Source organism: Rhinolophus ferrumequinum, chromosome 22 (genome assembly GCF_004115265.2).
Source record: "Rhinolophus ferrumequinum isolate MPI-CBG mRhiFer1 chromosome 22, mRhiFer1_v1.p, whole genome shotgun sequence".
NCBI classification, from domain to species: Eukaryota; Metazoa; Chordata; class Mammalia; order Chiroptera; family Rhinolophidae; genus Rhinolophus; species Rhinolophus ferrumequinum.
The window spans coordinates 1,965,001-1,979,218 of record NC_046305.1 but is presented as its reverse complement, the minus strand read 5'-3'; the positions used below and the strand labels follow the sequence as shown (position 1 = coordinate 1,979,218).

At 44.3% G+C, this 14,218-nt stretch overlaps 6 non-coding genes across 6 annotated transcripts; 3 read left to right on the top strand and 3 right to left on the bottom strand.

The window, feature by feature from the left end:
* Positions 1–1,902: 1,902 nt before the first annotated feature.
* TRNAI-AAU (transfer RNA isoleucine (anticodon AAU)) lies at positions 1,903–1,976 on the bottom strand. The gene has a single exon. It is a non-coding gene; the product is annotated as a tRNA-Ile (tRNA).
* A 496-nt stretch (positions 1,977–2,472) lies between these two features.
* On the bottom strand, positions 2,473–2,545 carry TRNAF-GAA (transfer RNA phenylalanine (anticodon GAA)). The gene has a single exon. It is a non-coding gene; the product is annotated as a tRNA-Phe (tRNA).
* A 3,221-nt stretch (positions 2,546–5,766) lies between these two features.
* On the bottom strand, positions 5,767–5,839 carry TRNAT-CGU (transfer RNA threonine (anticodon CGU)). Its single transcript has one exon. It is a non-coding gene; the product is annotated as a tRNA-Thr (tRNA).
* Positions 5,840–6,955: 1,116 nt separating this feature from the next.
* Positions 6,956–7,060, top strand: TRNAL-CAA (transfer RNA leucine (anticodon CAA)). The gene is made up of 2 exons: positions 6,956–6,993; positions 7,015–7,060. It is a non-coding gene; the product is annotated as a tRNA-Leu (tRNA).
* Positions 7,061–10,865: 3,805 nt separating this feature from the next.
* TRNAS-AGA (transfer RNA serine (anticodon AGA)) lies at positions 10,866–10,947 on the top strand. The gene has a single exon. It is a non-coding gene; the product is annotated as a tRNA-Ser (tRNA).
* A 1,235-nt stretch (positions 10,948–12,182) lies between these two features.
* On the top strand, positions 12,183–12,254 carry TRNAQ-CUG (transfer RNA glutamine (anticodon CUG)). Its single transcript has one exon. It is a non-coding gene; the product is annotated as a tRNA-Gln (tRNA).
* The last annotated feature ends 1,964 nt before the right edge of the window (positions 12,255–14,218 follow it).

Here is a 14,218-nt window from a genome sequence, read left to right as displayed (position 1 = left end):
TTTATTACTGTGCACTAAAGTAAAAGAAGTTGGGAAACACTGATCTACCTTTTGGCCACATGAGAGGGTTGCAAGCAAGGAGTTGAAAATAAGATCACTGAATGAGAGAGCAGGGAATTTGCAGACCAGATTACTGGATTACCAGATTGTCTTTCTGGATACTGAAATCACCAAGAATCATGATCGGAGTAGTATTGGAGCGTGAGAGTGATCTAAGGGCCTAAATTTTCAAGGAATGACCTCCACAGTCTGTAGATAACAGCAAAAGGAAGGTGTGAAATCTAGGAGAAAAGCTCCAAGGCTAGGAGTTTTCAGAGAGGAGAGAACACTCTGGAAGAGGCTTTGAGGAGTAGTAGGAACCGACCTACCTCCAGGCCCAGTGGTACAAAGGGAAGAAAAACCAGCCGCCAGTGAGAAAGGCTGCAAAGGAAGCAGGGTCAATGGGAGAGAACCAGATCTCAGTTAGAGCAAGAATGTGAAAGGAACCATCAGAGACTGAGAATATAGGCCATTGTTTCTAACTGCTCAATGGTCGAACCACTTAGTGACATCATAAAAGTGGGAAGAGCATTCTGGTCCCACTATTATGACTTAAGCTGCCTTTGCTATCATAGCAGATGTGCTCTCAGCTTTGGCATAACACAAAGCCATCCTTTGTGGCTCCTTCCTGTGCTCCAGAAGTAAGAAGAAACCCTATGATCAGGAACAAAGTGACTAAAAGAGATGTCAGGGTTCCTTAGTGAGAATGAGTGGCAAGTGGTTGACAGATTTGGGGCTTGAAGAGGGGATGAATGGAGGGGAGGGTGTAATGATGTTAGATTGTGCGGAAGACTTCCTGGGTCCCCTGAGTTCTAGCAGGCGGATAGCACAATAGGTCAGGCTCTCTGCCAGCTTCTCTCTCCTAGTCATCTGGCCCCTTTTGTATTGGTGTCATCTGGTTTTTGGTGTGTGAGACAAAGACCCAGGGAGCCCATATTCAAACCTCTTTGAACATCACACAGTTTGAGAAAGAAAGTTCACATTGTAAGAGAAAATTAAGGATATCATTTCCAGTATCTCCTCCTCTGGGTTGGAACTGCCTACACGTGGTACAAAGTTAAGCAGTTTCCAGATTCAACTCCTGGTTGGCAGGACCAACTCGTTAGAAAATAAGCTCTGATTTTGACAGTGCACAAAGTTGAAAATGCAACTTGAAATATCAAAGACATACTAAGAGAAAAGTGCAAATGCAAAAGAATGAGTACATAATTATGCTACCATTAGCGTAAAAAAGAAGAAAAGTAACCACTATAAATATTAACATGGAAATGCATAAAGAAAACCAATAAGGATGAATGAGAAATTAAACATAGAGTTTAGCTGTGGGAGGTGGTGATGAGAAGTGGGATGATGGGGAGGGGATAAGGATGGAAGGGAAACTTTTAAATTTTAATTTTTTTTTTTTTTTTTTTTTTTTAGTTTCTGCTTTTTGACACACCTGAATGTTTATGCAAAAAAGTCTAAAATAAAAAATATTTAAGTTATGTATCCCTTTCATTTTGGAATAAGTGTGCAGAGTGTATAAAACTAAGATTTTTTGTCATTCTTCTTATTATTAAAGTTTTAGAAATTTTTTCTTATTTTTAAATCGTGTTTTCTCTTAGGCTGAACGGAGGAATGCAGAATGACCCAGAGTGAGTGATATGAAAAGTGGATAGTTTTACAATTTGTTTACAGAAAAGGCAATCAAATAATTCAGGTTTCTTTTTTCCTCCAAGAAAGTTTACTTGCAGGAAAACAAAACAAAACGAGCAGAAATGAGGCCCTCTGTTACACCTTTTCTAACTGCCAAATCTGTTTCCACCAGGATCCATAAGCAAAAGGTTACTGTGAAGGAAGTAAAAGACTCACAAAATTTAGGGTTGGCCCGTACGGGGATCGAACCCGCGACCTTGGCGTTATTAGCACCACGCTCTAACCAACTGAGCTAACCGGCCACCTGGAGAGGAGGGGCCCTTTTAAAGAAAATGATTGTTAGTTGCTTGACGATTTTTAACTGCTATAAAAGGAATTTCTTTTTCAATCCCTCGAAAAACATTTATAAGCCTATTCACAAACTACAATAAGGAGTCTACACTGTCTCAATTTTTCGGGCCACAGGTTGAGTGCGGAGGTTGAGTCCAGTCTGTGCTGGATTGCACACTGCAAACTTCTCTTTAAGGACGTGACTTAATGAACTGTTCTTTTCAAGTTGGTTCAAGGCAACCGAAAGGTAGCCCAGTTGGACTGAGGCGAGTTGCTGCGTGTTTAGCATACAGGCACTGACTCCGCGGCTAGTGGCACCCGGTGCTGCAACAGGAGCCCCAGTGGGCCCAAGTGTTTCTCTGGAGTGGTGGAGGGCAGCGTGGTTTGCAGAAGCGCCAGATTCTGGGGGTGCCGCATAGATATTAAAATTGAACGACGATCACGGGGAAAAAAAAGAAAAAAGGCGTTTGCCGAAACCCGGGATCGAACCAGGGACCTTTAGATCTTCAGTCTAACGCTCTCCCAACTGAGCTATTTCGGCGACCACTAGGTGTTTTTTTTTGGTCAATTACCTTTAAATAGTTCTTTCTTATCAACTTTTCGTTTTTGGATGTTATATCAGGAGAAATAAGAAAACTTTTGTCTTGTTTCCTGAAATATAATGTTTTGCCCACTTTAAAAATAAGTGTACCAACATAAAATCAGACTGGGGAAACGCACCCAAAGTTTCCTGACTCTGATAGGGAGAATGAAAAAACAGAGTGATGAAGGAAATTATGTGGTTCCTAAAGATACGAATGGATGGCGTGGGGCTGTGGGGATTCGGAGCCTCTTGCTGGAGTGGAAGCTCCCTAGAATCCAAGATCACACCATTTGAGATCATTTCAAGTTTAGTGCTCAAAACGTCTTCTTTCTTTTCAGTCCTCTTCCCTTCTGTTCTATTAAGGTATAAATTACATACGGTGAAGCACACAGGTCTTAGGAGCACAGCTTGGTGATTTTTGCAATTTTACATCCCCGTGGAACATTCAGCTCCTTCACGCCCATCTTGTTGGACACCCTCCAAAGTGAGCCACTAGTCTGAACTTGTTCATTATATGGACTGTCAGTTGTTTTAATTTCATATACATTGAATCAACTAGGATCCGTATTCTTATGTCTGGCTTCTTTCACTAGATATTGTCTTTGAGACTCATCTATGTTTTGTGGATTAAAAGGGGGCCACATACTAAACCAGACAAGCTCAGGAGAGGCCAGCACCAGCGACCCAACAAACTCAGAGACCGAGAGTAACCACACAGGATGGTCTGAACATGAAAATTCCTAACTAAAAGCGGGTCATGGTGGGTAGTCACATCCTAGGCCTGTAGCTTCCTTGACAAAGGTCAGTCTTTAAGCGAGCCTGCCTATTGTCTTTTTGCATCTAGGATAACAGACCTTTGGAATATCAGAGTCATCTTTTTCAGAGGCACAGCCCACGCACCAGAGCAGGAGACCACAGAACCCCCGCATACCATCTCTATGTGCTGTAAATGTCAATTATTAACTATTCTGTAACCACAATGTAAAAGAACTATGTGTCTCTCCCTTTTATTTTTTAACCAGTCTCAGAGGAGAAACAGATTTGCTTAGATACGTTCAATTTTCCTCCTCTTTTGTGGTTTCTTCCTGTTTGAAAAACGACGGAAACCGGGGATATCCACCGGCGATATCCCGCGGTGTCAGCATGGGAAGTACAATAACTTCTTTGTAGTTTTCTTTTCTTTTCTTTTTTAGGAGGGGAAGACGCCTGAGAATGAAATGAACCTGAAACAGTGAAGGGAAGAAAATATGCTCCAAGTGAGGATGGAATTCACAACCTCGGCATCACCCGCACACATACTGCGGTATAAGTACCGCGCTGACCGATTGCACAGCTGAAAAGTGCTTCCACGGCGCTGCAGGCACATGCTACACGAAGTCGGGGACTCACCGGATCCCCGCGCCTCACGCGGGCGGGAGACTGATGCCCGGGACCCGCCCCGCGCACCTGCGCCTACACCCTTCTCCGCCGAAGACTGGCCCGGCGGACATAATACGCTTCAACCAGGACACGTCCATCTCTCCCCGAAGAGTGATGCGATGCTTCCTGTGCGCCGCGGAGAGGCGCCATCTGCCATGGATCCCGGGCCGAGAGGGATCCATTATACTATTATTAATACAATCATCTGATATTAAATTATGAATTATTTAATGCACACGTGGTGTAGGGAAGTTCCTACATTTTAACCTTTGATATAGATCATTGATTTGGGCAATTTATGTGAGACATTCAGATGTTATCAAGGGCTTGTTTTTGCCGGCAGCAAATTCCAATTATGAGAAATACATTAGGAACAGAAGGGTTCGTCGTTTTGTATTCAGGTAGAATATCCATCATGCCTGAGTTACTTTCTTTGTTCTTCTCTCTTAGTTGTTCTTCTCTCTTTGTTCCTTGGCCTTCAGGTAATTTATATCGCTCCTAAGCTAATTGCACTCACCACACTCTGGTTACATTTCTTCTGCAGGACTTCATTCAACAGTTTCTAGGGTCCATACTCTGTGAGGCTCTGAGATACGATGTCAAATGCGATGTGACTCCTGTGTCCAGGGGAACTCGGCGTCCATTAGGTGTGATAAAATCAATAACTATAATATAGTCTCTTTGGGCCTCCAGCAGCTAAATTAGTCAGGACTCTAAATTGCAAGTGATTGAAATTCAATACAAATTAGTTTATTGGCTGGTTTATACAGTAGCCCCTCTTACCTGATATTTCGATTTCCATGGTTTCAGTTACCTGTGATTAACCACAGTCTAAAAGTATTAGATGGAAAATTCCAGAAATAAATAATTAATAAGTTTTGATCTGGGAGCTGTTCTCAGCGTGATGAAATCACAGCATTAAGGTAACTCACACAGTCGCTGAAGGGATTACATTTGCAACAATACTTTGTAATTGGAAGTTGCCTCTTTTTTTCACTATCCATGTTCTTCCAAAAGGTTTCAGAAAAAACCTTCCACTATCCATCCGGGATCCTCAACCGTGGCTATCCTCTGCTCCTGACATCCAACCATTGACAGTGTCATGGCTCCATGATCCAGGATCTCCAGAAGCAGATGGTCAACACTATGTCACAATACCTGCGTCATTACGTCATGTCATCTCATCACGCAGGCGTTTTATCACATCATCACAAGAAGAGGTGTGTACAGTGAGTACAGTAAGATTTTTTGAGAGACCACATTCACAGAACTTTTACTACAGGATATTGTTATAATTGTTCTACTTTGTTATATTTACTGTAATCTTTCTGTGCCTAATTTATACATTAATCTTCACCATAGATGTGTATATATAGGAAAAAACACAAATATAGGGTTTGGTATTATCTTTGGTTTCAAGCATTCACTAGGGGGGTCTTGGAGCACATCCCCCATGGATAAGGGGGACTACTGCTTTGGCATTAGTTATATTGATAGCACTTCAAGGTTTCCTACATCTGAATTTTATGCATCATTAAGTTCAGATGGCGCTTCTGCTTTATTTCCATCTATTATGAAGAATCTGTTTCAGAATTCCCTACTCTTGTTCATGGTAATTTCCTGTGTGCTGAGAAGGTAGGTTATATAGAGATTTGGGGATTTCGTTTCTAGTTCGGTGTTTTGGTGTCAGGAAAACACATCTCCTAAAATCATGACGAAAGACGGGAAAAAAAAGAAAAAAAAAAAACCGCAAACCTCCCAGGCCCCAGTGAGATTCGAACTCACGACCCCTGGTTTACGAGACCAGTGCTCTAACCCCTGAGCTACGGAGCCACAGTCACAATCCTCCTAACTCCTCCAAAGTTGGTTATATGTTCATATCTTTAGGTTTCTGTTGCTTTAGAAAATTTGATGTCCCACCTTCAGCCCTTTCTGACTTTCTGGACTTTGTTCAAACAGATTCCCGCAGTCTCTGAGTCTCAACATCCCCTTCAGTTGGCTTTTGTCACAGGAAGTGCAGAACCGCTGACCCGCCTGTGAGGGTTTGGCTTGGATCCCGGAAGTGGGGGGTCGGCGGGTGGGAGCAGCTGGCCTCCCTGCCCTAGTCCGGGGTTGAGGACAGGACTGGAGCACCAGCTTTATTCGCGCCGCGCCCTCCATGTGCACCGCGCCCTCCGTGCACATCGCCCCGATGGCGCCCAGGTGTCCAGACTTCAGTTTGGTGTCTCGTCCCCAATCCCCGACGTCAGTCACGTGTCAGGAGAAAGACCGAGAGGCGCAGGCAGGACCCTGCAGCCCAGGGAGGAGCCGGCTGACGAAGATATCAGAAAAGTCCACGTTTCACCAGGTCAAGAAGCCGTTTGCAGACTGAGCTCGGAGAGCAGCAGCCACGGCGTGAGGACAGGGGCACAGAAGACTCGACCCCATTATTCGCTCTCACAGGTCCGTTGGTCAGGAACCGGAGCAGAGCTCCACAATTTCTGGAGGGTCACCTGGAACACTCAGGCTGGGGCGGGAAATCACCGGAAGGACCCTTTACGACTGTCACAGTCTGGATGGGTTGAGAACAGCGGGCATGACCTCTCTTGTCCAGAGCAGTGGGTCGGCCATTTCTTGGTTCAAAGCTTCCCCGGATCCTGGGCGGCAACGAGCTGGACCTGGTGGATGAGGGTTTGAGTTCCAAAGAACACAGTGACCCTGGCGTCCGCGTCACAGCTGGGGTCCGGGCCGTAGGGGCCTGCGCTGGGGATGCTGTGGGAGGGGAGGCGAGGGGGGAGCCCCTCAGCGCCCAGCACCCCGTCTCAGGGCCACAGGAGTTTTCGGATCCTCAACGACACCCGTACTCTCCCGCCTTCCCGTTTCTCAATGAGTTGGGATCTTCATCCTGGTCCGACTCATTCCATCAGCGTCAGTCTGCAGTATGACACTTTGATGGCACAGCACTCAAGTGTCAGGATGGCCGAGTGGTCTAAGGCGCCAGACTCAAGCTCTGCTTCCCTCTCCGGGGATTCTGGTCTCCGCATGGAGGCGTGGGTTCGAATCCCACTTCTGACACATCTAGTTTTCCTGCCATGTCAGAGCTGAGGGATCTCTCCTCTCCCAGAAAGGAGGTGCTTGTGTGTTTTAGCGGTGCCATTGACCAGCCTGAAATCTTCACTGCTTTTCCACACATGGTAAAGAATCTGTTATAAAGTTTATAAAATATTTGCCTACGTCACCTTTAAATTCTAAGAGGGAAAGTCCCTCAAAATTATGACACTGCTGAAAACATTTTTAGGTCATCAATAGCAAAGAAATGCTCACGAGGTCAAAATAAATCAATAACTTCCCCTGAGATTTCTTGTCAGAGAACTGACTCAAATGTCTTTCCTCTTGTTTTATGAAGGTAAAAAAAATGCAGTCTACGACGTTCTACATAGACTAAGATCTTGGTCTTAAAATTAAGATCTTAGATTTTTTTTTTTTCAGTTTTGACATTTCGTGAGTTTTTCTTCCTGTATGGCTTTCCAATGACTGAGCAGCAATTTCTCTCAGAGGGGCTGTACCTCAGTGAAATTCCAGTTCAGCTCCGGTTGGCCTTCCCTGGTCACTCGCTCCTGGCGGGACGCAGCCACACCACGCACACCTGGGGGGGGGGGGGGTTCCGGCTACAGTGCGCACACGCTCCCGTGGGGGGTTGGGGGGAGCGGGGGCGGGGGGCGGGGTGAGTGGAAACCCATCCTTAAAAAATCTGTGACCGAGATACTAACGGGCTGAACGCCAAGTTCCTGAGAAAGCGTTTCGAAAGGGTCTGGGTTGTAAAGACGCAGATGTCTTAGAGATTGGCTTGTAGGCAACAATATGAGAAGGAAATGTAGCCCGGACCCAGAATGAAAGATGGAAGTTAGGAGACAGGCAGAAAAGGGAAAAATAGCGACAGAGCTGGATGTATTAAGTATATTCAAATTAATAAGAAACAGGAAGATCCCTGAGCCTGGGCAGCAGAGTGGCACAACAGAAGCTTGCTGGGCTCATAACCCAGAGGTTGATGGATTGAAACCACCTTCTGCTAGCACTTTTGTCAGCACACATTCTTCTCTTGTCAAATTTCAAGATTCCCACAAGAACACCAGGCAAAAGAAATCAAATCCAAACACATGACCATGGCACTGTTGCTTTACATTTCTTGTTCTCCTTTGCATGTAGATTAAAATTGTCCATTGTCAAAATTGGATCTTTATCAACATTTTTAAAGCTCACAACATACTGGGAAACAATGCAACATCTTATGTATTGTCTACGGGCAGCGACCCTATCACTGCTTTGCGTCTGCTGAGGGGCCAACAAATCTCATGAATGAATGAAGACCCACCGTGACAGAGGCCACCTGCCCTGTCCTTCCTGCCTGTAAATAGGATGGAGTTCAAGATGAAGATTGGGAGTTAAAAAAGGAGAGGGGCCTGGGAAGAAGCGGGGAACGGAGAAGAAGGGAAAGCAAGCAGCAGGGCGGGCGTGGTGAGAGTGAGAAGTGGGATGTGAGGGAGATGGTCTTCTCCAACCCAAGAAGCCCTGGAAAGTGGGCGTCACCTCTTTTATTTATGTATGTTTTTACTTTAAAAATAAAACCTCCACGCTGTACATTCGTTAATGTGCACAACTGCAGGGGAAACGAAGATGAAGAATCAAACTCAAAAAGGAGCAAGATATTTGGGAGAGTTTTCACTGGAGTCAACCAGCGATTGCAGAAAGGGGGTGGTAAATATGCAGAAAAAACTATGAAGGGAGCAATAGACTTAAATCCTGTCTTGTAATCCCCTTCATCCTCTTTCCCTACCTTCTGATTCTCCTGAGGTTTCTCCTTGCTCACTCCACTCATGACTAAACTGGACACTTCCTCTCCTCATGTTCATAGAATAATCGATGTGTCCGTGTCCAGTAAGTGTGATGCAGTTGTGGTTTCCCAGGCTTCTCTGCTCTGCCCGACCACCCCCTTTCTGCAATCACTGATTGACTCCAGTCATTTCCCTCTCCTAGCCTAAGGGCATGGGCTGTGAAGTGAACAGGTTGGATGTGATACATTCTATGGCATACGATAAGGGGGATGTGAGAGACAGAAGGACTAGACAGTGATTCTCAACCAGGGGTGATGTGGCATCCCACCCCCCTCCCACCCCCATGGACATCAGGCAATGTCTGGAGACATTTCTGGTTGTCACACTAGGGGAGCGTGCTACTGGCATCTGGTTGCAAAATGTCAGGGATGTTGCTAAATAGTCTACAATGCATAGGAAAGCCCCTGCAACCAAGAATTATCTGGCCTAAATGTCAATGAATGTTTTCTGAATGTCTCACTATGTATTCCTCCTGCACGCTATTACTGGAGGTTTAAAAGGTTCACTATTACTAGCAGCCTTACTGTGAAATACGTAGGCCTTACTGTCTCCTAATTTCTCAAGTTACCTCATTTAGATGCCACCCAACTTAACATTTTTAACTGTTTCCTTTTTGGATTTATAGATCTCCATTTTCCTCAACAATATGCATAACTGCCATTATTAATTGATTTAGACATTATTTACTTTCCATCTCGTTATCCTAAGACCAAACTTATGATCCTTCCTCCATAAGTCTTTGTTGAAGCCAATTTTAGTCTCCCTCCATTGTGACCAGGTGCAAGTCAACCACATTTACTTCTTCGCTTTCAAACACATAGTTTTAGCCTATTTTATTTTTAATGAATTTGCATTGTTCTGAAGTAGAAATTCTTAGAGACAAGAAGTTCTAAGGCCGAGAGAAAGTAGGTTTTGAATTGGATTCTGCAAACACCAGGTACCAATGCCTCAAGTATGTTAAGGAAAAAGAAACAATTGCTCTCCAAGTGATGAGGTGTTGTGAAGCTAGGCCGAGTTTCCGGGGCAGCTGCACCTGGTCAGACGGAGGAGATGTGGCTGGACCCCGCAGGGGCCTGCCTCTCTGGCCCCTTCTTGACTCCCCTCTACACTCTGCAGGGTGCTGCTCTTCTCTAAGACATTCTCCGCATTCTGCCCTTTTCCCTATTCCCTGCCACAGCGCAGACTCTGTGTAATCCCAGCGCAGAACCATTTTGTTCTGAATCATTTCTGTCGAGCATCTGGAGATTCTAAAGGAGCCAGTGAGCTACAAACGGAAAAGGGAGACCGGGAAATGTGCTGTGTTGGTTACATTTAGAGAAAACGAGCCGTAGCAGGCCCCCCAAATTAAACCTGGCTATCCAGTTTTTAGAAAGCAGCTAGGATCTCACAGGAAATGAAACTCATGGACCGGCTATACCTCTAAATTTCTTCTCAGCCCGTCTGGAAAGTGAAAGTGTGTTGTCATTTGCCAATCACGTTGCCAAACACAGTGAAGTGAATATGTTAGGTGTGAGAGGTCTGGGACGCTTGTCAGCATCGTTTTCTCTCCCTCCACCTGGGACACAGATCTGCGGGAGCCCTTCCTCCCCTGGAGCCCAGGAAGCGCAGTGCCATTCAGCCAGGAGGATGGCCTCCTGCAAGTCCTGGCACAAGGGTTCCATCCAAGCCCACAACCGGCGTTACCCAGGCGCCACTTGGGCGCCTGGCGAATTCTGCTCCAGCAGCTGATCCGCGACGGAACAGGCGCTGGTCCATGAGACGAGCTGAGAGCAAGGCTCGAAACGAAGATACCTGCGCGGTGAGTACCTGCTCTCAGCCTAGGGCCCCTATAGGGTGCCAGGCTGCCGAAGCGTGTGACCTCCCTCCCTGAGCCTTATTCACCAGAGGAATTTGCCCAACTCGATAAACACACATTTGTCCACACTGGAGTCTTATGGTCACATCTGTCACATTACCCCTCATAATTTAAAAGCAGTCACCGGTAGCCTGTAGTCGTGGCCGAGTGGTTAAGGCGATGGACTAGAAATCCATTGGGGTCTCCCCGCGCAGGTTCGAATCCTGCCGACTACGTCGGAGCGCTTAACATTATGCTGAAATGGTTTGCTGTGGAGAGCGTACCTGTACCTGTCCTCCTCTTACCTAACCACCAGGGGAGGGAGGGGACGCTTCTTATCTGGACGTGTCCTGTCAGGGCCTTGAAAAACCCCACTGCTGCTGCATTCGCACGTGCTGCTCAGAAAAAACCAAGTGAGTAGGGTTGCTTCCTGATGGAGTCCTTAATAACCCCAGCGACTCAGTGAGGCTCAAGTCTGTCTCCAAGGGTCTCGCCCCAAAACTCTGCTCCAAGTAAGCTGTCTCAAGAAGAGACCTTTTGGAGATAGTGTCTCTATGCCACAAAATGGAAGCTATTTTCATTTTATTTAAAAAATGTATCATAGGGTAAAATTGACTTTGAAAGCAAATGCATATATTCGTGTAACCACTACCATCATTAGGATACAGAACCGTTCCATCAGTCCATACACTTCCCTTGTATTATCCTTTCACAAGGTCGCCTCCTAACCCCACACATAACAGCCGACAACCAGGTACATTTTCTGTCCCTACAGTTTGGCCTTTTAAAAAAATGTTACAGAAATTGAATCATACAGTATGTAATCTTTTGGGATTAGCTTCTTTCACTTGAGGTAGAGCATGCCTTAAGATTTATACAAGTTGCTGCATACATCAAAATTTTGTACCTTTTTGATGTTGAATAGAATCCCACTGGATGGATGTCCAGTTTATTATTCATCCACCCATTGAAGAACAGCAGGGTTGTTTCCAGTTTTGGGCGACTGTAGGGGGAAAATCGCTATAAACATTGGTGTACATAAATTTTCATTTTTCTTGGATAGACTCCTAGAAGTGGGATTGATGTGTCATCTGGCAAGTGTTATGTTTAACTTTATAACAATTCTTCAAACTATATTTCCAGCGTGCCTGTGACATTTTTCATTCTTACCAGCAGTAAAATTTCGGGTTGCCCCTCATCCTCACCAGCCATTGATATTGTCAGTATCTTTCATTTAAACCATTTTAACAGGCATGTAGTAATATCTCACTATTTCTTTAATTTGCATTTCCTAATGGCTAAAGATGTACACTTTATGGGTTCATGTACTTGGGAAAAAATAAAATAAATAAGATCCTTTAAGATCCTCTTCAAAAGAGTGTCGCAGACTAAGAATTTTGATTGATAAACACTTTCAGCAGATTTAGTGTAACTCATCACAGATAATTGTGAGACACACTGGTGCATGTGAGGTTCCATGGTGTAATGGTTAGCACTCTGGACTCTGAATCCAGCGATCTGAGTTCAAGTCTCAGTGGAACCTTGTTTGTCCTTTTAGTCTTTCTTTTGTTTTCTTCCACGAAAACTGTCCACCTACATAACTGAAATCAATTTTGACCATGACATCTCCTTCGAGTTCCTGAAATCCCAACACACATCTCCTTGGAGTGCACTTCCCGGTGCTTCAGGAGAAGGGCTGCTGTGACACCCAATGGCTAAATTCACTCTTTTGGTCGGCTCTTCCTCCATGGAAAATCTACTGAGTATTGCTCGCACCTGCCCCAGGACCAGCTCCTGTCCCAGGACCGCGGACAGCTTCTGTCTGAGCTTCAGAAACAGCTCCTGTCCCAGGACCGTGGACAGCTCCTATATGAGCATCAGAAGCCCCTCCAGTCACCAGGACTGTGGACACTGTCAGTGCATTGCAGGGACTATTTCTAGGAAGGCAGAGTCCAAGAAGTCCGTGCGCCTTTCCCACTCATCAGCCTCTCTCTCTCTCTCTCTTTCTCTCTCTCTCTTTCAGCAGTGGGGGTCGTTCATTTCTGATTGGCTCAGTTGCTGCCCCTAAAGCCAAAGTAGCAATTTTTACAATCAATGGTAAAAATTGATTCTTAGCTTCTCCAGTGTTGGTCACTCATTCCCCGGTCTTCACCTGAAATCCTGTGTACACTTAGAGGCGACCTTCAGGTCTCCTACTTTGAAAAGCCTTCAAGTTCATCCCTCATTCCTCTGCTTCTATGTCCCTTATTGTGTCTTTGCCACAACATTGTTGAAGAAAATGCAGCCATAATATTAGTGCTCCCCTATCTCTTTAAAAAAATATATTTCATATCAAACTGTTTTTGTATTTGTCATTCATTCTACCTGCTAGCATGTGTGTTTTGAAGAAACGGACTTAAGTCATATCTCACTTCTCAAAAACCCAGGTTGTTGGTTATTAAATCACTTTAAATAATTTAAACTGATGTAGTAGAAACTAATCTCATTTATGAATCTAACTGGTGTCATGACCTTTAGGAATAGTAAGTTCCTTTAGAGTGTCCTTTCACCCGTTTTGGGTTTTTTATTTTATTTTTTTTGACACCATCGAAACCTCTCAATGAAGTACATTATCAATTAATTCAACATTTTTCCTTATATATTTTAAGAATCTTTTATATTTTCTTTGCTACATCTGTTAGTCTTTAAGAAACAACAGAACTTCCTAAATAACATTCTATTTATGAGATATCAGTCAGTGGAAACACAGAATTCAGAATATTATTAGGGTTTAAGAAAATTAACGTTGTCTAGCAGCTGTCTTCCTTTTTGCATGCTTCCTTCTTCAACAAGGAAGAGAGACTATTACAAATCAAGGACTTCTATTCAGTGGAGATCTTAGAGTAAGGATTGAAAAGAAGCTGAAATAGATGTTTCAATAAATTCTGGTTTAAAAAGGACAGTGCTCCATTCCACGTGATTGGACCTACATTTGTCTCATTCTAGTGTTACAAATGAGTGCTGTGAGGAACTCACACCCCAGGTTCCCTCTGGAAAAGGAGAAGGAAGCTCCAAGAACTGGTTTGACTCTGATCTTAGCTTCAGGCCTGGGTGCATTCTGGCCTCCTAATTTAAAAAATTGAGGTTAATGACTCACACAGCCACATTTTAAAGATGACTTTGTTAGCAACTTTGTACTTAATTACACGTTAGTAATGGTGAGGCTTATTAGTTAAAATTAGGTTATGTGATGTAAAAGAGATTCTTAACTGCAGAAGATTCTCAGCCTGGTGTCCCTAGTCTCCAACAGTGTCTGTGAACTCCCTGACATTATTTCTGCAATTGTTAGTTTTGTGTCAGAGGTGTCTCTCTGTGAGAGGGTAAGTTTTATTTCACATACCACAGGATTTTGAGTTTTTTAAAAAAAGCTAAGAATCTCTTTCTTAATAACTTCATAACCACTGAATGAGAAGAAGAATTTGTTGGCTCTATTTTGTTATTCTGGGAAACAGATAAAATGACTTGGAA